Source organism: Pleurodeles waltl, chromosome 3_1, assembly GCF_031143425.1.
Source record: "Pleurodeles waltl isolate 20211129_DDA chromosome 3_1, aPleWal1.hap1.20221129, whole genome shotgun sequence".
Classification (NCBI taxonomy): domain Eukaryota; kingdom Metazoa; phylum Chordata; class Amphibia; order Caudata; family Salamandridae; genus Pleurodeles; species Pleurodeles waltl.
The window spans coordinates 1,743,259,633-1,743,284,395 of NC_090440.1; positions in this window are offsets into that span (position 1 = coordinate 1,743,259,633).

A 24,763-nucleotide genomic window follows, 5' to 3' on the forward strand; every position below is an offset into this window, starting at 1 on the left:
GGCCGGGCTGGTCATCTAGATCCAGTTGGACAGAGCTGCTGTCATTACTGTGGGCCTCTTTTGTTGGTGGTGTGGACATGTCTGGACCCTCCTGTCCAGTGACATTGGGTAGGGGTCCTGCAGGGGTATAAAAGGATGTTTATTACATCTGTGTGTGGAATGGTGTGCAATGGGTTGGTGACCATGTACCCCAGTGCTTGCATTCCTGTGTGGGTCCTTGTGTGATGGTGGTTTAGGGGGGTGTATGGGTATGTGCAGTGGCCATGCTTTGGTGATGGGTGTCCATGCTTTGTTGTTGCATGCAGGGCTTGGTGTTAGGATGTGTGGTTTATGATGTTGGGACATTTGTGAGGAGTTAGAGTGATGGGGGTGAGGGTGAGGATGGGGTATGTGATAGCATGCAAGTAGGGTGGGGGATGTAATAGTTAAGATTTGACTTACCAGAGTCCATTCCTCCATCTACTCCTGCGAGGCCCTCAGGATGCAGAATCGCCAAGGCTTGCTCCTCCCCTGTTGGGGGTCCGCCTGCAGTCCTCTGTACCACGATGTGGTGTCTTGAGACCACGGAACGCACGTTCCCCCGTAGGTCGTTCCAACTCTTCCTGATATCATCCCTATTTATTGGGTGCTGTCCCACTGCGTTGACCCTGTCCACTATTCTGCGCCATAGCTCCTTCTTCCTAGCTATGGAGGTGTGCTGCACCTGTGATCTGAATCGCTGTGGCTCTACCCGGACGATTTCCTCCACCATGACCCTAAGCTCCTTTTCAGAGAACCTGGGGTGTCTTTGCCGTGCCATGGGGTGGTGTGGGTGATGTGTGGGGTGGTATGTGTAGTGATAAGTGGGGTGATATTTAGTGGTGTGTTGTGTGAGGTGCGTGGAAGTTATGTAGGTGATGGTATTGTGTGCCTGTGGATGCTTGGTAGTTGTTTGTAGTGTCTCTCTCTGGCCTTCTCTCTGTAATTTTGTCGTAGGGGTTTGTGGGTAATGTGGGTGTGTGTTTTATATTGTAATGGTTGTGTGGGAGTGGTGTGTGTATGTGTCTCAGGTGTGTGTATTTGGAATTGTCCAATGTGGTAGTGTTTTGTAAATGTGTGTGTATTTTGAGCGCGGCGGTATGTACCGTCAATGGAATACCGCAGTTGAATGACCGCGCGTGGATTCATGTGTCGTGATAGTGTGGGCGTATTTCTGTTGGCGTGACGGTGGAGGTTTTGTTTTCGCCAGTTTATCACTGACCTTTGGTGTGGCGGACTTGTGTGGGTGTCTGAATTTTGGCGGATTCCGAACAGTGGGTCATAATGACCGTGGCGGAATTCCGCTGCCGCGGCGGTGTGTTGGCGGTCTTCTGCACGGCGGTAAACGGCTTTTGCCGCCAATGTTGTAATGTTCACTGAGTAGTCTCAACAGAGTAGGCCAGGATACATTTCCAGCTCAAGCAGTAAGGGCCAGACAGGTTTGCAGAGTTAGCATGCTCTGAATGCTAAATCAGTCACAGGTATCATGAATGACATTCGTGCATATATATTTACATACACCACAAATATAATATAGGGCTTAACACTCTTCACACATCCCAATGATGATATACAGAACACAATGTATAGTGCTGTCCAATCCCTGACATTATTGCTCTATGTTGGGAACACAATACTTTACGCAAGCAATCAGATTGTACAATTGGACTCAGAGGTACAATGTTACCCATGGGAAGAAACATTATGGTGTAAAACATTGAAACATATGCATGTGAGAGAGTTACCTGTTCCTCTGGTGAGCCATAGAGCTGGCCATAGAGGGAAAGGACCTCAGTTGCCAGCAGCTCCAGCTCCTCTCCTGAGAAGGCACGGGACCTCTCACATGCTTGGCCTGCCATGGTTGCTCTCAGAGGTGACAAACTGCAGCTAAAATGGAAGAGGTCTTGATAGCAGCAGTGTCAGAAGGCAAGTGAGTTTTTTCCAAACCGCAGCATACAGGTTTGTGACATACAGGGTCGTCAGCGTATACGAACACAGCATTGGCCATTGATCTGCACAATCACCAATGTTAGCCTATGACTGAATCCATCCTGCACTCATTTGCCCACTGCGTGGTCGACTTCCACCAGTGGCGTCAAACGCACGATGTCCAATATGCGAGGTCAGGTAGCCGCCATTTTAGCAGTTGAAAATGCTGTAATGGAGACTGTTAACTGCATCACCACCACTACAAATGAGTGGTCACAGCTCTTAATATGTGAATAACCATTGACAATTATTTTTATTAAACTTTTCATCAGTCTGATGCATTGGTGTGCTTCTAGGCTTAGAGGGTTGCACTGTACACGGTCGTTGACGGTATTTTCTACAATACCAAATTTTTATAAAATATGAAAAGGTGCAAATAATACATCAGTTATGTATATTTTACACCTCAATGGACAAATGACATGTCACAGGAACAATATGTATTTGGGATGGATATTGCACAATACAGAATTTAGATAGAAATTTTCATTTTGAAATCTGAAACAGTTACGTACTGTCACATAAGTTTTGTCTTACTCTTCACATATGCTACTGTGGACATTGTGACCAATGTTCATATGCTGCTTAAAATTCTCACATAGGTACCCTGTGAGAGAGAGAAGATGACAGCCTTCTGTGTACTGCCCATTTCCAGACTTTCACACAAAGGAAGAAAGTGATATAATATGCAAGTTTCGATTGAATAGACAAACCTTACTGGATCAATGTCATCAGTTGAAGCCCAATCTCCTGCCTCAAAACGCAAATTCCACATGTGTAATGCCAATAGTGAAAGTGAAGACACTACTGCATTTCCTTTCAACAGGTTTATTTCAATTCACAGTGGCAATATGTGGTGGTATGGCTCAACCAATGTTCTGTCATGTGCTAAGAGATGTGCTTTTAGCAATGTTGAGACACCTGGAGAGCTACATCCAGTTCCCCAGGTTTGAGGACTCAGCCAATGTGAAGGCTGGTTCTATGAAGTTGCTAGGATACCACATGTGGAGCTATTGATGGCACAGATATTGCCTTAGTGCCACCACATAACCAGGAAAAACATCAATTTTATCAACGTCCAAGTTGGTAAGTTTGTGCATTGCCAACATCTGTGCCCACTTCCCAGGATCTGCCATGATTCCTTTGTCATGCGAAACAGCACCGTACCCCAGTTGATGTCACAACTCCAACCTAGAGGGCCTGGCTTGTTGGTAAGTATGATCTGAGCTAACTTTGTGGGGGTGATGCCAGGTAGTACAAACAGGAACTGCGTAACTTCTTACTGCATCTCTGACTGTCTTTCATCTAGGAGACTCAGCCTATCTCATCCGGCCTTTGTTGTTGGCTCGCTGAGGAATCCTACAACACCAGGGGAAGTTCGTTTCAATAAGGCACATGGAATGACAAGGCGGCCTGTAAAGCAGTCTTTGGGGTCCTGAAGGCCATATTATGCTGTCTGGACAAAACTGGAGGAACCCTCCTCTACTCACCTGGCAAGGTGTGTCAGATCACTGTGACCTGATTTACAACCTAGCCCTGTGACGGAACATCCCTTATATCACATAGGACAGAGACCCTGAAGTGTCACCGGGTGAAGATCCTGGAATGCCAAATGATGATGATAGTGGCTAAGGGGAAGGAGCTGACATGCGGCAAGATCTCATCAGCAACTTCTTCTCATGAGTTTTAAGTATTTTGGTAACATGTCATAACATACTGTAGCAACAGCTCTTGTTGTGATGATGAGAGGAGTATGTTATGGGAAATATCATGGAGGGCAAGCTCTGGTAAATCCAGGTGGAAGGTGTTTGTTGAACAACCCCCCCCCCACACCAACGACCCCAACAGAACAGCACACACCCTCTCCAAATGGATCACCACCTGCGCAGACACACTAGTCCCCTCAGAAAACACATCGCCACCTGCAACATCAAGAACGCCCAATGGTTTACCCCCGAACTCCAAGCGCAAATGCCGCCAAGCTGAGAAAATATGGCGAGTAGAACCCTCTACAACCAACTTCTCCACCCTCAAAACCACCATTCGCACCCATCACCAACTCATACGCACTGCCAAAAGAGATCACTACAAGACACGCATTGACAACAACTATCAAAACAGCAAAGAACTCTTCACCATCATTAATTAACTTGCCAAACCCAAAGCCAGCAACATAGACCCCTCACACACACAGCCCCTATGTGACGCCCTCTCCAACCACTTCCACCACAAAATCCTGGACATCCACAACAGCTTCATACCACACACACCCACCACACACACCCCTCACTCACCAGCCCAACCCCCAGTCATGACCCCCCCACCACTCTCACCACATGGGCCCCCGCCACACACAAAGAAAACGAAAAAAACATGAACTCCATCCACTCTGGATCCCCCTCCGACCCCAGTCCACATCGCATCTACAACAAAGCCAGCCCAACCATCGCCCCCATATTCCGCAACCTAATCAATTCCTCTTTTGACTCCGCCACCTACCCAGACCCCTGGAAGCATGCGGAAATCACCGCTCTCCTAAAAAAAAACAAAGCCAACCCGGAGATCCTCTCCAACTATCGCCCCATCTCCCTCCTCCCTTTCCCCGCCAAGGTTGCCGAGAAACTAGTCAACGCCCGCCTATCCCACTTCCTCGAAGCAAACAACACTGTTGACCCCTCACAATCTGGGTTCCGCAAGAACCACAGCACGGAAAACGCCCTCACCGCATGCACTGACGACATCAGGACCAAAGTCGACAAAGGCGAGACCGTCACACTCATCCTCCTAGACCTCTCCGCAGCCTTTGACACCGTCTGCCACCACACACTCCACAAACGCCTCCACAACATAGGAATTCGCCACAAAGCCTTAGACTGGCTCACCTCCTTCCTCACAGACCGGACCCAGAGAGTCCGCAGTCCACCTTTCCACTCCACCGCTACCAAGATCATCTGCTGAGTCCCCCAAGGGTCCTCCCTCATCCCCACACTCTTCAACATCTACATGATCTACAACATCCTCCGAGCACACGGAATCACTATCCTCTCCTACGGAGTGACACCCAACTCATCCTCTCCCTCACCCGCAACCCCACCACCGGCAAAACCAACCTACATGCTGCTCTCCTCGACACCGCCAACTGGATGACTACTAACCACCTCAAGCTTAACTCCAACAAAACCGAGATCGTCATCTTTGGCCCCAACAAAACCACATGGGATGATTCCTGGTGGCCCACCGCCCTAGGCCCCGCACCCACCCCGCAAACCACGCACGCAACCTCGGTCTCATCCTGGACCCCTCCCTCTCCATGACACAGCAAATCAATGCTCTAACCTCCTCCTGCTTCCACACACTCCGCACTCTAAAAAAATCCTTCAGATGGATTCCCCCAGAGACCAGGAAGACAGTCACCCATGCACTCATCAGCAGCAGACTAGACTACGGCAACGCCCTCTACGCCGGCACCACACACAAACTCAAACGCAAACTCCAGAGAATCCAGAACACAGCCGCACGCCTCGTCCTTGGCCTCCCCCGCCACGAACGAATCTCACCACACCTCAAATCCCTTAACTGGCTCCCCATAGACAAGAGAATCACATTCAAGATCCTCATCCACGCACACAAATCCCTCCACAACACCGGCCCAACCTACCTCAACGAAAGAGTGAACTTCCACACTCCCACACGCAACCTTCGATCAGCCGACCTTGCCCTAGCCACAGTCCCCCGCATCCAACGCACCACCACAGGAGGAGGTCCTTCTCCTACCTCGCCCCCAAAACCTGGAACTCCCTCCCCACCAACCTTCGCAAAACCAAAGACCTCCTGCTCTTTAGAAAGAACCTCAAGACATGGTTGTTCGAACAGTGACCCTCCCTGCCCCCCCTTAACTCCCCCTCCCTGTGCCTTGAGACCCTCACAGGTGAGTAGCGCGCTCTATCAAAAAATTTGGATTGATTGATTGATTGAACAAGGTTATCACACATAGTGATTATGTTTGTGTTGCTTTATTGTGCTCTGATATTTTGTCATGGACTGTGTACTCCAGGAGTTCACAACTCATTTTCATTTCTTAGAAAAAAGCCGCTAGGAAGAAGGACATAGGTAACGGGCGCTCACAGTAAGTCCATGCAGTCGAGTTCACAGATTATTTATGTCATGGTGCTCATGACAGGAGGATCTTCCTGACTCCTCCAATGTTTCAAAGGAAACTGACAGTAACAACAAACAGCTGTCAGAGCACTCACAAGAGTAAAGTTTTAAGAGTATGGTGATGTAATAAATCCTCTGTGTGAAAGGCAATCACGCCAGGCTCTGGTTCAGGATAAATGTATTTCTTGAAGTAGTTCAATCATAATAGGGAAATGTCCTTGAAATCATGTACAATTAGCCTCCACAGCCAACACGTGTTTCGTCCAATGAGAGATCCCTCTCACGGACTTCATCAGGGCTTAAAGTCAGGTACGGCCTGTGTTCAACGGTACTCTTATCGTGGTCTAGGAAATCTCGTGTGATGAACGCAGTTAATTATCACATCCCAGTATAATACTGCAGGAATCCTAATATGTAATCTTAATCAAATATGCTAGTATCTTTATGGGAACATCGTAGCCGTGGTCAGATCATTGCACGGCGTTCCCCGTGACCGAGATCTATCCCATTTTCATTTCTTATCTGTTTCAGGTACCTTGACCATGGCATCATCTTTTGGATATTTCAGAGTTGTGACATTTGTGAGTATATGGTGCTGTTTGGATGTATAATGGGAACAATGGTTATTCCTGGGTATGACAGACACAGAATTTGGGTGTACAAAACCTGTACCAGGAAAGCTTGCACAGTGATACGGTGGACGTTCTGCTTCAAGAAAATGTTGTGGCTGAGGCAAAACATGTTTGGCTAAATAATCATTGAGTATGATGTGTATGTAGCTGTTGATGTGTCTCATAATGTAGGGTAAGGTGCTTGTAGCACGGCACAAATAGTTGTTGGTGACATTCCACCAGATACAAGGAACATGGTTTGGAATGATCCTGTGATCAGACAATGTAGCACTGCCATGTATATGTCTATTGGTGCTATTGATGAGGTATTACCTTTGTAGACTAGGTGAGAAGGCTCCACATAGTGACATAGACCAATCAAAGTGTGCATATTCACAATAAAATTGTCAGATGTATCCCCTCCTTCCATGTTGTGGATGTTTGTAAAATAAATTGCGAGAATTGTTCAAAATTATTGGTGTCTTGTTTGATTTGCTAAGTTTCTGACATGATGCCTGGCTATTGATGCTGTAATGTACTTAAGCTGGTATATGAGTACATGCTTGTATATATGCGTGGATGACAGATGGCTGTTTTCCTGAGCTAAACATTGTAAATATCCATACTTACATAAGTAGACTTTTGTGCGATTGTCAAGTTCATGTTGAATTATATGCATACATTGCTAGATGTGAAATGCACAACAGCAGGCAATAAGTTCAATACTGGTGGATTTATTTTAGTGAACAGGGATTTAAAAAAAATTGGGTAATACAAACATGAAAAAAAGAAAAGTAAAGAAGTCAATCATGGTGAATGAAACAATAGTTGGAGTTGCCACATTATTTGAAGCCAAAATACTGTTGCTGACAGAAAGGCAGATGTGTCCAGTAATAGTCGACAGGGTGAAATGTGTAACACAACTGGAGGAAATTAGGTTTGAGATTTCTTGGTGGTGGAGGTCTTGCCATTCTCACCTCCTGGTAATTTGAGTGGACGTCCCCGCTTGGCAATGTTGGGGTGTAGGGGCCCACAGCTGTAAGGACAGGGGTGTCTAAAGGTTTATCTTCTTCTGACAGGGCCTCCCTTCCTGTGGCTGCAGCAGATGTTGATGGTCCAGATGAAGTTGGACCACAGGATGACGTAGATGGTGCTGGGAAAGCCCTGTACAGGTAGGTATGGATGTCCATCAGCACCCCTATTTGTGAACCTATGTTGGAGCTGTGGGCCTCCATCTTATTGTGCATGTCCCTATGCAGCTGCTTCATCTCCCTGAGTTTAATGAGTAGCTGACCCATCGCTCCTTGGGATTCCTGGTAGACTCCCAAGACTTGGCCGATGGTGTCCTGGGTGTGTGTCCCAGGGGGCCTCACTCTTCCTGCCCACAGTTACCCTCCCACGACTCCTCCCACCACAAGCCTGTGCCCTTGGCCCAGGGTGCCCACTCCAATTCATTCCTGACTCCTCTGTAACTGGGGTGGTGATTGTCACATCAGGTTCCAGGAGTGGGGGGCACACGATGGTGGTTACTGTGCCAAGTACACAGCTTGTGGTGGATGTTGTTTTCTGATGTGTTGTAGCTGGGGTGGAAGGTGTTGTTGTGGGCCCAGTGACACTCACAGTTAACATCTGCCCAGGCTGACCAGATGGACCAGCATCATCCTTTTCATACAGATCTCCAGGAGTGTTGTTATCCCTGAAGGCTTGGTCCTGGGATGGTGTGGGTGTCTCCTCTGTCTGCAAGCTCTGGCCAGGTGTTCTGCCAGATAGACCTGTTGTGAAATAGAAAACAAGTGGAAGTGTCTTAGCTACATCCTTAAATTTGGTAACACAGTAAGTAGACACCTAGGAGAAAAAAATAGATAGAGGTTACTATTGTGCTATATTTCTGTTGACAAGACATTTGTAGAAATAAAATACATATACTTACAGTATGCAGCTCATTATATGTCCTGAGGTGTTTACTTTTTGGATTGAGGGATGAATATGTCATCTCCCCAACATTCTAGCCAACACAGTGGAGAGTTAACAAGTATATATGACCATTCCAAATGCCTAGCTGTGTACAATGCAGGTAATCACACAACTTCGTTGGATATTTCAAATTAGTCATCATGTGACTGGTGCAAGGACAAAGGTTCACCTGCAATTTCTAGGCAGCTGAGTTGACTTCATGCCCTGCAAAACCTTGGCACACACACTTGTGTGAGATCACTCATTCCATTAATTGTTTCAGATGGGGAGGCCAGGGCAACAGTAAGCAAAGTAGGCCGAAATGTCTCAGAGAAGAGCATTGTATGTTGATTGCTTACTCCACGTGAAAAGGACCTCAGTTGTGATATGTCAGACAAGTGACTATGGTCAAAATCCTATTTTTGTTATGTTTTGATTTGCTAAAACAAGGCCTCATTGTAGTTGTAGACCATTTCAATATCTACTTGCCAACACTTACAAAATGGTTGGTGTAACATACCTGTTAAGAAACTGCATTTGGGATGGACTATCTAATTACAAATTGACACATATAATGGGTCCTGAAATGAGATTTTCAGTGGGACCACACTTACAGACTCTAGTGCAACAAGTAGCATGTGATGGTAATTGAAACATTTGATCTTATCTGCAGCAACACACATTGACAATGATAAGACTACATCTCTGCTACTTTGTGGATTGCATGTTAGAAAACTAGGCAGACAATGCAATGGCAAAAGCAGAACTGGAGCAGCCAGACATTAAGGTTTGGTGACAGTTAGTGAGATGTAACTTACCAGAGTCTACTCCCCCAGGTATTCCTGCCAAGACTTCAAGATGCCGGATTGGCCAAGACCTTCTCCTCCCATGGGAACAAACTGATTGAGTAGCTAGGATGACCACCACCAGTCCTATTGGATTCCATGTGTTGCTTGGAGGCCAGATAACGCACCTTCCCCCTTGGGTCGTTCCACCTCTTCCTAATTTCCTCCTGTGTGCGCAAGGTGGTATCTACTGCATTCATCCTTTCTACTATTCTGGTCCACATTTCCCTTTTTTGACTAAAATTGGTATTTTGGACTTGGGTTTCAAACATATATGGCTCTGCTCTTATGATTTCATCCACCATGACTGTCAACTCTGACTCTGAAAAGCGTTGGTTTTTGGGTTGTGACATATCCCCAATTAAAGTTAGTGACAGTGCAACAAAAAACGACACAAAGGGATGGGAAAAAAGAGTGCTGGCAAAGTGTGTGGTGAGTAGTAATAGGGATGGGTAATAGAATAGGCCTGGCTTCTCTCACCAAAATGCTGTGTCCAAATGGCTGTGCTGCAATGGAGTGGCAAAGGATCATAATCTGGAATGGGGTGTGTTTTATAGTGTGATTTGCAGGTGTATCAACTTTGCAGATGTACATCAGGTGTGTTGTGTTTGTCTCCATCCAATGGCCACAGTTATGGTGGTATGCTTAGCTTGTACCGCAGAGGTCAACCGCCATCAGCGACCAGTGCCACTGTGTTTTCATAATCGGTCCAGCAGGAACACACTGCTCTGATGGCGACTGAGCACGTATTGCCAACATTGCAGTTCACTGCTTCACTGGCGGCACCCACTCCTTCAACACAGGTGGCAATTCGGGCTGCATGCATCGTAATACAGCATGCAAAAGACCACCAACACGATGGTGTACTTGGGACCGCTGCCTCTGCAAACTGGCGGTCCGACCGCCAAACTCATAATCAGACCCCAAGTTCCTAACTATTCTAATGAACTAAAGATGATTACTGAGGGAAGTATTAGCATCACGGAAGACTTCGGAGGAAGTCCAGCTGAGAGATGTGAGTAGCATAAAGCCACTTAATCTAACAAAGGAAGGAGATATGTCTCTCCCAAAGAGTTCACTCTAGTCAAGGGCCAATGGGGATCTGAAGCACTGACTAACTAAACAACACTTTAATCAACCTCAGAACCTTCCAGTAGCTGACATCACACCCAAGGACATTGCCACTAACAAGACTCCATTGTGAATTATAGCCAATTAACTTTTATCCTCTTCTAAACATATCTGTTCAACCATAGATTACATCCATGCTCAGGAATTCTAAAGGGGAGTCTGTTCTTACAGCTCCTTGTTGCCAAATCTCATCCTTAACAACCCCCTTCCTTATCTATCGTGTGCAGAGGAAAGAAGAATAATACACAAAGAAAACAAGCTTCATGTCAAAATTAAACACAGGAATCGTGTAAGCCTTAACTCCAGCCTGAACAAAGGATAACAATGCACAATTTAGTTATACACTTACAAATGCAGTTCTCTTAAACACAATAAATTGAGTCATTATAAAACAATAATTCATTACATAAGGCAGCAAAGTATAACTTATTGTATCTTTACTCATAAAGGCACTACAATGTTGTGGTCTTTTAATGTGCCACATTTATGTGGAAATAGTTTACGTAATATAGATATATGTGTATATGAAATTAAATGTCTCATCACTCTTCTTCCAACAAAGCATTAGGGTGCAGCCAAGTTATGCTCTATCAATCCCCCTCCCCTGATGACATACTAAGTCATCACAAGTACTTCTTTCTGGAATGAGACTCTCTAGGACCTAATGTTTTTTTTTTTACTTTAGTCTAGATTCTTCTGAACCTTTCATGTCATTGTAATATTTACAATGTCGATCCTCTAACTCAATATCAGCCCTCTTCCTCTTCTTTCCCTTCTGAACTTTCACCCCCAGGAAAACTTTATATCCCACCACCAAACCTATTGCACATGTGGCAATAACCAACAAAGGTTTCAAAATTAAACTGATGACTCCACTTCCTAGTTTTCCAAAACATCTGCCTATAGCAGAAAATCAATCTCCAATTGCTTCCCATGCACCTGTCGCTTCCAGTTCCTTCAAATCTTTCATCAGGCCTGAAATACTCTGGATGTACTTCTCCAAATCCTTACTGTTGTCGGGGATATAAGTGCAGCATTGGTGGGCCTTTAACATCTGACAGACTCCACCTTCCTTTGTGAGTAACATGTCTAACACAGGTCTGTTTTGCAAAACCAAATATCTGATCACTATCATCTTGGAGTTTACAACTAATAAAGCTCCTGCTGTGCTAATAGCTAATTTATCCACAATGATAGACAGCCTTCTAATCTTCAAGTCACTCAAAATCACTCCCACAGATGGAATCAAAGCACCAAAAATGTTACCCACCACTTCTCCAGCACTAACACCTCGTCTGGGTCTAGAATCTTGGGCCCAGACAGGATCACTAAGATGTTCTACATGAAAGATCATGGGAAAAACTACCCCCAAATAACCACACCATTGCTTGGGCAGATTAAAATAAGCACGCTCTCCACAAATAAAATAAACGCCAGGAGTAACAGCATCTTCTCCATCCAGATAGAACTTGTAATTCCCTCCATTCACTGTTATCCACAAATACATTGTCAGTATCAGATGTCTCCATCTAAATACATAATCTTCCCTTATGTTTCCGATCTAAGGCTAATGCAGCTAAATTTCCAGCTAACTGATGTCCAATCTCTTACTTAGTCCATTTATTCTGACTTTGAAAGCTCTCACCCAATTTTGAGCTAGCTTCTAATTTCCTTCTTCGGTCCTCAACCAAATTTAGAAATTTTTCTGAACTTCCGACAACATGCATGTAAAATTGTGTTTGTGTGCATAAACTGTGTCCAGTGCTGTAACAGATTTAAAGAATCTTGCAATTATTGTTAACTTTAAGGGAGCTGGACATCTGTTCAAATGATCGATTATAGAGATTTCTGAATCAAGATCATAATTTGAAAAGTAATATTGATAATGTCATGGTCCGTAAAACAAACTCAACAAAAGACTACATGAAGTCCCATAAGTCACAGAAATATGATGATAGGTGATACCTCCTGACACAGAGGCAGGAAGTTGTGTGCATACGGAGCAGTCCCTTGCCTTTGTTGTGTTGACATATTAGTATAATAAGAAAAAATATATACATTTACAGAATAATCTCCTCTGGATACATCTAAGTGTAAAGCCTTTTCATCTAGTTTGTAAAATTTGCCATTCCTAGGGTTTGACATGGACTGGGGAGCACTAAGGATAGGTGAATTGTTAACAGACAGGGTATAGGAAAACACTCCTACTAATAAAGATACTAATAAAGTGAGGAGAATAAGTAATACTATTCCTACAATGTGTCTACATCTACTTCTCTGATTTGGCTCCATTACATCGCTAAACTCAGATCTAAAATTGGATGGAATGCTGCAACAACAGACTATCCCTCTGTTAATTCCACCTGTGCAAACAGCAAACAAAGTTCAAAGATTTTAGAAGATGCACAAATCTTTGTGAGACTTCCCTTACCCTGCTTCATGTTCTGCTAAAGGGGAATCCCTTTTTCTTCTTCTACTCAGGCCTAGATATTCTTCTGAATACCCTATCCCAGTCTATATAAGTATCTCTAATGATTACACAGTTCAAGCTGATCGATGGAAATGAAAATTCAAATACAGTTCAAGCAAAATGTTTACATCATTGAGGTTCATTTGAACTCAGACCGTGACCCCAATACCTCCAGAACTCTTTGTCTAAGTGATTTGCAAAATAGGTCCACTCAAGTGAGGAGTACCTCCGATTGGGCCCTCTTGTTCTCCTCGATCTCCTTACAACCACACTTTAACGTTCACTTTCATGTAGATCAGAGTTCTCAGTATCCACGGGTATTGTCTCCGGCACCGGTTCTCTACGTAAGGTCCCTTTTTCTGTCTCTCGTCTTCTGGGTCATCGGTCTCCAGCTTCCACTCATCTGTTCTCAGAGCACTGGGTCCTTTGTCAGGTTCTGATTCCAAGTTTGTCTCATTCATTGCCAATGGGACAAGAACCAGGCTGCTCAACTTCAGGTTCTACTTCTCCAGTGGCTTGTTCCTGACCCCTCTCAGACCAATCAAGTGCTGTGTCAAGCTCTGCTTGACCCTCAATAGCTTGGGAAACCTGCTCCTCTCATCTCTGAAACCATTGGCACTTCTGGAGCAAGTGCTGTTGTATCAAAGAGACATTAAACTCTGCGAGTATGGGAAGTGTGAATCCAGTTGGGGAGTCCTCCATACTTTACAGCAGTCGTGGTGACTAGGATCACTTCATATGGCACCATCATCGAAGTTCCAGGCACGTCTTCCAGATGTGTTTCTTCACCAAGATCCAGTTGCCGGGACTGAGGTCATAGTACTACTTCTGATGCATGGAAGTTGTAGATACTCCAACCTAATGAGACACAGCATGCACCACATCAGTCAGGCCTTTGCAATAATTAAGGACCACATCATCAGTAATGTTCACTAGTGCATTCTCATGAATCACTGGCAGTCTCATCGCCCTCTCCATTATGATCTTGTGGGGGGACAATCCAGTCTTTCGATCAGGTACACTCTGAACACTCATCAACACAAGAGGCAATGCATCAGGCCATTTCAAAGATGTTGAAGCATACACTTTTGCCAATCTGGATTTCAATGTGCCATTCACCTGCTCCACAAGACCTAAAGCCTCAGGTCTATAGGTGCAGTATAGCTTATGTTCAACCTGTAATGTTGCGCAGAATAACATCAAAACCTCATTATTGAAATGAGCACCTCGATCGGATTCCAAAGAATTCGGGAATCCAAATCTAGGAATGAGCTCTCTTAGGAACAGTTTACCTATTGTGAGGCTGTAATTTCTTCTGGTTGGGTATGCTTTGACCCAGTGCAAGAAGATGCAGACAATCACCAGGACGTATCTCAGTCTGTTACACACAGTCATCTTGATTAAGTCCAACTGCATCCTATTAAAAAGTCCTCCTGACTGCTCTATGTGACTCAGTGTAAATTCAGTTCTCTTTCCAAAATGTTTCTGTTGACACACAACACACCTGTGACACAAAGCCTCCATCATCAGTCTGAATTTCGGATTAGACCAGGTCTGTCTGAATAGCCTCACCATGGCATCCCTACTAACATGAGCAGGCCCATGGAAATGTTAAGTCATTGGAGGTAACAACCTGTTTGGCAACACTGGTCTTCCATCCATTGAAATCCAAATTTCAATCTCTCTTATGACATAACCTGTTCTGATCCAGCCTTGCTGTTCCTCCTCTGACAGTTCCTCTTGCAGCCTTTTGACTTCCTCCCAGGTATCTCACAGCCTCATCAGCGTAAATATTGCCCAAAGTCAATTGATAAGTGCCAGTACAATGCACAGTGCATTTGACCACTGCAACTTGCTCAGGCAATTGTAATGCATCAAGGAGGTTCCTCACTTGTTTGCCATTCAAGATCAGGGATTCGAAAGACATCATAAATTCCATCTGGGACCATAGTTGTCCAAAGTCATAAACAATACCAAAGCCATACTGACTGTCAGTAAAGATTGTCACTTTCAACCGGTCTGAAACTCAGCACGCTCAAGTAAGAGCAATCAATTCAGCCATTTGTGTGGAGAATAGTCCCTGAAGCCAGGATGCTTCAACAACCCCTAAGAGACTGCAAAAAGCATAAGCTGCTTTCAGACTCCATTGTCTCATAAACATGAACCATCTACATAAAGCACAAAATCAGAACCAGGCAATTTTTCGTCTTGTATATCTGGTCTTGGTTTGGTGCACAGTTCAGTCATAGCAAGACAATCAGGGTCCACTTCACATGCAACATCACTTTTAACATCTGGTACATGCAACAATATGGAAGGGTTCAGAATACCACTGTTTTTTGACAGCTTCATTCTCCAATGCCAATATGACTTGTTCATATTTGGCCAGGCGGCTACTGGTCATATGTTGGATCTTTGTTTATGTTAACAGTAATTTCCATTTCCATGGGTTTTTGTAAGTGCTGAGAGACCACAGCTCTCTCTCTCACTGCAGAAAATGTAAAAAGATTTGTTGTAATCAGGCATCCCTAATGCTGGCGCATGACAGAGACTTACTCTCAGCTCTAGAAAAGAAACCATGTGTTTTGCTTTCCTTATCTTATGAGAAGCTGCAAAACTTCTCTGGAATGCACTTCTTAGTATAAAGAAGACATTTATTATTATTACTTCACCACGAGGTTCCTGAGAGACGAGATTAGTAGGTTGGAAGCACACATTTAAAAGTAATCACAGCAATGAAAACAAAATATATCAAAGAACTTCTCAATTGCAATGTACACAGCAAATACATGTGATTATATTATAGCATAACTTCAAAGCAAAGAATAAAAGTCAAAATGTAATCACCGTAGGGCCTATCACTATGCTTCATCTTTCTTATGCCTGCAAGTTGATGACTCCTGTTCAACTGCGGGAAAGAGATTTTCTACCCAAACGGGAGGTCAGGCAGCTGATGTCCGCTCCTGACTGAAGTCCTGGAAAATTCCCCCTTGCTGCTGCCGAGGTACACCGTAAAAAGCCTGCTAACAGGCCCTTTCCTCCAATCACAGCCGGAAAAGAACAAGCTGGAGAGTGGCCAAGTCTCCAAGCTCGCTCGTTCCCAGGCTGGATAGAGAGGTAAACACAAAATGTAAGCTCTCTTATCACGAAGAACACAGCTTGGTCTATCATGTGGAAAAACACAGCTCATCTGCAATGTCTCAACCGCAACGTCGAACTCCACGATAAAGGATAAAGGAAATAGGCAGCTAACCTAAATGCAAAATGTAATGTCTAATGCCACGTTAAAGCCAATAGGCAGCTAAACTGAATACAGAATGTAATGTCTAATGCCACGTTAAAGCCAATAGGCAGCTAAACTGAATACAACATGTAATGTGCTACTGGGGAACATTTAACAACTAATATGCGCAGTGGTGAAACACAAAGTCATTGGTCAAACACAATTAATAGCATAACATCTCCACCCTATGACCAACAACTTTTGTTTACATTCCTCTTATTTTAAATTCAAACAAAAAAAACAAAAACATTATAAGCAAATCAGACTTGAATGATAAAGAGCAATCACTGTAAAGCAATGGAAGTGGATTACCATAATAATCTCATAACCTTTCAAATCAGATACATCTACAATGAAAAGCCTGAAGCTTATATCCTCTGATTGGGATAATAACTGATTGAATAGTGTCTCTAAAATAGCAGGTTGATGTAGCATGCGTTCTACTCATGTAAAGGTACACGGTCCACCTGAAAGGTTTGCTGGAATGTAAGTGAAAGTCAGGGTTCCACACGAAAAAACACAGATAGTTAACTGGCAATGTTGCTTAGTTCCAGTGGAAGAATGTAATCAAACAAGTTGCAATGGTACTCTTTATTGATCCCATGTAGAACTTGAACTGAAGGTGCCAGTTGCGCAAAATGGATCCATGGGGTTTGTACTTTAATCAATCAGGTTCAGGTTGGGGGTGCGGTCCCTCCCCCGACCCCACAAGCAAAAACCCGAAGGGAGACCACACAGCACACTCATGGTCAGTGGCGAGTCGTGGTAATATCTGCAAAAGAAAAAAGTATGATTTTTCTTGCAAATAACATTTGTCATCTGGAATATGTTCCCATTTTTCCTGTCCTGGTTTCATGATCAACAGAACATTGTTGGGACACTTTGCTATATTTTCTGCAGGTTCTGGGGGGTCAAATGGGGATTCAATCCACACTTTAGCACTGAGGTTTTTATCTGCTTCACCACAGCTTCCCTTTCCTTGCACTGTCAGAAGGGCTGGGGCAGACTCCTTCTTTACCAAACCTCCATTTACTTATGACAAGTTGGGCAATTCTGTCTCCAATCTGTATGAATAAATCAGATTCTCTTCTAGTTATCAGAATAACTTTGATTTCGACTTGGTAATCTGCAGCAATCACTCCCCCTAAAACCTGATCAATTTGCCATATCTGTCCTGGTAACTTTCCTCTCCCCAACTGATCTTTGACTGTTTGTGGGACAGATCTCTATTGTGTGTGCTGACAAATAGGACATTGCAAAATCACAGTTTTTTATCAAATCTAAGGGAATGTGCATCTCTCTAATCTCTGCCCACCTGTAAGTGGCTTTTTCTCCCAGATGTCCACGTTTCTGGTGCACCCACTTAGCCATCCCCACCAAGTCATAATTCTGGGCTGACACTTCTGCCTTTGAACCTTTCACTTTAACATCTGCAAGTAAATTGAACCCCCGTTCTAATGAGTCAATGGGACAATTAGTATCTATGACTATGCTCTGTTTTAACATCCACAACTCTTTGCTCCTCACCTCCTTAGAATTAATTAATAAGTTATGTGCAAGCCATGTGGAAAACCAAATGGCTAATCCATTGGCAGTGAACCAAGAATCAGTGTAAAAATGACACGTCTCAAGTAGCTCTTGCTTTAAAGTCTGACACACATTGTACAACTCTGCATGTTGGTTACTTTTTCCTTCTCCTGTGGTTGACAACAACTTTTCAGTAACTGGATTGTATAACACTGCTTTCCATTGTCTTTTAGTACTCATGCATTTCGATGAATCATTAGTCAAACAAACACGCTTTCCATCCTCAGGGGACAAGAATTCAAATGGTGCACTCAATTTCACTAGTGACTCTTTTGCCTGTGGTACCTTCTGCACCCTCTCCTCATCCTCTAAAGGGGCTTGTGACACCTGTTCATGTAGGGCTGCAGTGACTCGAGCCCTGTTTTGTATGTACCAGATCCAGTGTATGATACTAGCCTCCTGTGCCTGTCCTATACTGTGAGATTTAGGTGAACTCATCACCCACTGCATGATTGATAATTCAGGTTTTAGAATTACATTATCATTTAGGCAGTCATTACAACATTGGCGGTAAAAACCACTTACCGCCGCGCAGAAGACCGCCAACACACCGCTGCGGCCGCGGAAATCCGCCACAGCTATTATGACCCACAGCACGGAATCCACCAAAATTCAGACACCCACACAAATCCGCCACACCAAAGGTCAGTGATAAACTGGCGAAAACAAATCCTCCACCCTCACACCAACAGAAATACGCCCAAACTATCACGACACACGAATCCACACGGCGGTCTTTCAACCGCGGTATTCCATTGGCAGTACATACCGCTGCGCTCAAATTACACACACTTTCACAAAACACAGCCACCTTGGACAATTCAAAATACACACACCTGATACACATACACACACCACACCCACACACCCGATACAATATAAAACACACACCCTCATCACCCAAAAACCCCTACGACCACAATTACAGAGAGAAGGCCAGAGAGAGACACCACAAACAACTAACAAGCATCCACAGGCACAAAATACCATCACCCACAGAACTTCCACACACCTCACACAACACACCACTACATATCAGCACACTTATCACCACACACACCACCCCACACATCACCCACATCACCCCATGGCACGGCAAAGACACCCCAGGTTCTCGGAGGAGGAGCTCAGGGTCATGGTGGAGGAAATCATCCGGGTAGAGCCACAGCTATTTGGATCACAGGTGCAGCACACCTCCATAGCTAGGAAGATGGAGCTATGCCACAGAATAGTGGACACAGTGGGACAGCACCCAAGAAATCAGGATGACATCAGGAAGAGGTGGAACGACCTATGGGGGAAGGTGCATTCTGTGGTCTCAAGACACCACATCGTGGTTCAGCGGACTGGCGGCGGACCCCCACCTCCTCCCCCACAACTAACAACATGGGAGGAGCAAGTATTGGCGATTCTGCATCCTGAGGGCCTCGCAGGAGTAGATGGAGGTATGGACTCTGGTAAGTCAATTCTTAACTATTACATCCCCCACCCTACTTGCATGTTATCACATACCCCCACCCTCACTCTCACCCCCATCATTCCAACTCCTCACAAATGTCCCAACATCACAAACCACACATCCTAACACCAAGCACTGCATGCAACAACAACGCATGGACACCCATCACCAAAGCATGGCCACTGCACATACCCATACACCCTCCTATATCACCATCACACAAGGTCCCACACAGGAATGCAAGCACTGGGGAACATGGTCACCCACCTATTGCACACCATAGCACACACAGATGCAATAAACATCCTTTTATACCCCTGCAGGACCCCTACCCAACGTCACCGGACAGGAGGGTCCACACATGTCCACACCACCGACAGAAGAGGCCCACAGTGATGACAGCAGCTCTGTCCAACTGGATCTAGATGACCAGCCATCGGGGACCTCTCACAGTCGGTTCCCCTGACACAGTCACAGGCCACCACAGAGCTTCCCCCTTCTGGAAACACCAGCACAGCACCCACCCAGCGGGCCCATACTTCTGTCCCCAGGACACATCAATCAGAAGTGTGTCCACCACTAAAGGGACCCCAGGCTAACCCACCACCCCAACAACAACAGGGACCTGGGGGCAGTGGTAGTGGGCACACGGTCCAGGGGACGGAGGCCCAGGAACACAGGGGAACTGGGAGGGCTGCTGTGCGACAGGGGGAGGACAGGCCCAGGGAACCCACTCTCCACGAGGCCCTCTCCTCCATCATGGGAGCCTACCACCACTCTAAGGAGACGATGGCAACGGTACTGCCCAAGTTTCAGGAGACCCAGCACCTGCAGGAGGAACAGTATTTGGGCTTCAGGGAGGAATTCAGAACCATCAATTCCACCCTGGGCACCATCGTAGGGGTGCTGAAGGAAATACTCAACACCAGGAGGGGCACTGTGGCATGACAAGGGGCCCCTGACACTAGCATGGACGATGAACTGCCCACCACCTCCGCCGGCGCTAGTGGACAGGACGCCCTGCCACAGGACCACCACACCAGCACCCCACCCCCTGCAGAGGGAGAACCACCCCACAAATGGTCCCTGAGATCCAGGACAAAGACAGAGAATGATGCCAAGTCTCCCGCCAAGAAATGAGACCACCCTGAGTGTCATCCTTCTGTCCCACTTTGTCACCCTGTCCATCCTCAAACAGCCCCAGCTCCACTTCCTATGCCCATTTGGGCAATGCACCTGTGAGAATAATAGACTGGACTCTGCCATGGACATTCCTCCACCATCCCCCCCCTCACCATTTGACAACCCCCTCCAATATTGAGCACTTCAATAAACACCCTTGAAGCACAAAACAATCTGGAGTCAGTCTGTGATTTCGAAATAGTGTATTAGCAATTACAGTGCCAAAATGCTCTTTCAATTGTAATGTCAACATACCTATGTCACACAGCTCTAGTCCATGAGGAAACAAAGCAGATGTCACACAGTGGGACCCACATCTGTGAAATCGTAAGGGAAAGTGACAACACAGTGACCATACACTGGGTGAAAACGACAGACAGTAGAGAGATAGTAGTGTTAAAGTACATGTAGTAGGCAGGTCTGTACTCTTAGCTGGGTGTAACTGGAAATATTGCAGGATCACCGAGTTCCTGTTGTCCATGTCCTCTTCTTCAGCTTCCTCGTCTTCACTGTCCACAGGCTCCACAGCTGCAACAACACCGCCATCTGGACCATCCTCCTGCAGAAAAGGCACCCGTCATCGCAAAGCTAAGTTGTGAAGCATACAGCAGGCCACGATGATCTGGCACACCTTCTTTGGTGAGTAGAATAGGGATCCACCTGTCATACGGAGGCACCTGAACCTGGCCTTCAGGAGGCCGAAGGTCCGTTCTATAATCCGACGAGTTCGCCCATGTGCCTCATTGTAGCGTTCCTCTGCCCTTGTCCTGGGATTCCTCACTGGGGTCAGTAGCCATGACAGGTTGGGGTAACCAGAGTCACCTGCAAATGGTGAGGGACAAGTGTTAGACACACACTAACCTGTAGGGATATCCCCAGACCTAGACAACCATTCCCACTGTCTTGCTTCCAGGTGCTCACCTAATAGCCACACACGGTGCCTCTGGAGTTGACCCATCACATAAGCGATGCTGCTATTCCGCAGGATGTAGGCGCCATGCACTAGGCCAGGGAACATGGCATTCACATGGGAGATGTACTGGTCTGCCAAACACACCATCTGCACATTCATTGAATGGTAACTCTTCCGGTTTCTGTACACCTGTTCACTCCTGCAGAGGGGACCAAAGCCACATGTGTCCCATCAATGGCACCTATGATGTTGGGAATATGTCCCAGGGCATAGAAATCACCTTTCACTGTAGGCAAATCCTCCACCTGAGATGTAGCTCTGCATGTGTTTCAGCAGGGCAGACAACACTCTGAACAACACGTTGGAAAACATAGGCTGGGACATCCCTGATGCTGTGGCCACTGTTGTTTGAAATTACCCACTTGCAAGGAAATGGAGTACTGACAGCACCTGCACTTGAGGGGGGATTCCTGTGGGATGGCAGATAGCTGACATCAGGTCTGGCTTCAGCTGGGCACACAGTTCCTGGATTGTGGCACTGTCAAGCCTGTAGGTGATGATCACATGCCTTTTCTCCATTGTCGACAGGTCCACCAGCGGTCTGTACACCGGAGGATGTCGCCATCTCCTCACATGTCCCAGCGGACGGTGCCTACGAAGGACAACAGGTTACACAGAACACGATTCATAATCCGAAAAGTGGCCTCTATGTGTGTTGAGGCTAGGCCTAGGTATGTGTGACGCAGTTAAAAATTAAGCCATGTGGGCCCCTGAAATGGCGGCTGCCTGACCTGTAAAGTGGGACAATGGGATGTGAGGTAACTGCGCTGGCGTTGTACAGCGTTGCGGTAGGCGGTCGAAGACCGCGGCGCAATCCTGCTTTGGTTAACATTGGACCCTATGGGTCTCAGGAGCCAATGACGATGTACGTGACGGTACGCACCGCCACGGACGTGACCGCCATTTTCTATCTGTTCAATCCTTCGATACCTGATCTTCGACAGGAGAGGACCTACACTGCAAGTGCTGCTGTGACCTCAGTCTGGAAGAGACAATGGCACGAGTGCCTGGGGAAAGGGTCCCTGCCTTCACATCGGAGGAGTTGGAGAAACTCGTGGATGGGGTCCTCCCCCAGTACACGCTACTCTACGGTTCTCCAGACTAACAGGTAAGTACACTGGGAGCATGCTGTATGGGCTATGCCTGTGTGGAGTGGGGTGGATGAAAGATGGGGGGGGGGAGATTGAGGCGTGCATGAAACGATGATGAATGCATGTCCCACATGGCAAGGGTAGGGATGGGGGCCAAAGACTATGACGGTGCAGTTGGTAATAAAATTTCTCTTCCCCCTGTACAATTCATGTAGGTCAGCGCCCACCCGAAAAAAGATATTTGGCATGCCATCGCCAAGGACGTCCGGACCCTGGAGGTCTACCACAGACGGAGCACTCACTGCCGGAAAAGATGGGAGGACATTCGCCGCTGGAGCAAGAAGACGGTGGAGGCTCAGCTGGTGATGGCCTCCCCACGTGGGAGGGGTGCCCGTCGCACCATGGCCCCCTGATGTTCAGGATCCTGGCGGTGGCGTACCCGGAGTTGGATGGGTGCTTGGGGGCATCACAGCAGCCACAAGGTGGTGAGTACACTCTCCTCCTGCTGATTTTGCGTGCAGTGGAGGTGTCTGGGTGGGGGAGGTGGGCTGTGGGTTTCCCTAGGCCAGGGCGAGTTTAGTAGGCAAGGTCCCTCCGTAAGGCAGGCCATGTGGCACCCCACCCCACCTCTGTAGAGTGCCAAGTACACCTAGTCATGCCCCTGTGTCATCCATGTGTGCAGATGTCGTCAATAGCCTTGTAGGCCATGTCCCAGGGATTGAACAGGGGAGGCCAAGAGCGCAGCGTAGTGCAGGAGGCTTCTGTGTCTGTCGTGTCCGCCACCGGTAGCGGTAATGCATGCACTCAACATGTTTTTCTTCTGTCGTCCCCCCCTCTTTGTGGTCTCCCTGTTCTTGTGTGCATTAGCATCATCAGGCGGAGGAGCAGTGGCACCGGAGTAGGAGGGAGCTGCATCCCACATGGACCTGGAAAGCAACACTACAGAGTCGGATTTCACCAATGGGACGGAGGGCATGGGGAGCTCCACGGCGGGGACAAGAGTCGACACCAGTGACACGGACTCGTCCTCTGATGGGAGCTCCCTTGTGGTGGCGGCAACATCTGTTCCCCCCGAATCTACAGGTACAGCCGCCACCCCCCCTACCAGCACCACCATCCCAGCAGCCCTTCAGCCTTTGCCCCGTGCCCGCTCACCCAGGAGGGTGGGCATCACCTTTGCCCCAGGCACCTCAGGCCCTGCCCCAGTCACCCCTGCTGCCCTCAGTGAGGAGGCCATTGACCTCCTTAGGTCCCTAACTGTTGGGCAGTCTACCATTTTGAATGCCATCCAGGGTGTAGAAAGGCAGTTGCAACAAATGCATTCCTGGAGGGCATTCATTCTGGTCAGGCGGCCCTTCAGCGAGCTTTTCAGACTCTGGCCTCAGCACTGATGGTAGCCATTGTCCCCATCTCTAGCTTCCCCCGTCCAACTTCCTCCACCCAGACCCAATCCCCTGTACCCCAGCCTATCCCAAGCACACCTTCAGACCAGCATGCACACACGTCAACACACAAGGGAAGCTCTGGCAAACATAAGCACCACACATCCCACATGCACTCACGCAAGCATCACACACATACAAACACACCAACATCCACTGCCTCCACTGTTTCCCCCTCCTTCTCGTCTCCCTCCTCCTTCCCTGTCTCGTCTACACTCACACCTGCATGCACTACATCTACAGCCACTACTGCCATCACCAGCACACACACCACCACACCCGGCTCACGTGCAGTCACCACCCCCACTACCATTCACACGTCCCCTGTGTCCTCTCCCAGTGTGTCTGTGACACCACCTCCCAAGATATACAAACGCAGGCACACACCCACCCAACAGCCATCCACCTCACGACAGCCTACAGCGCATGCACCTTCACCCAAAGTCACCAAAAGTACACCTCCTACAACCACAACCTCTTCCTCCACTCCCAAACCCCCTCCAGCTAACCGTCCCAGTGTCTCCAAAAAGCTTTTCCTGTCCAACCTTGACCTCTTTCCCACACCTCCCCC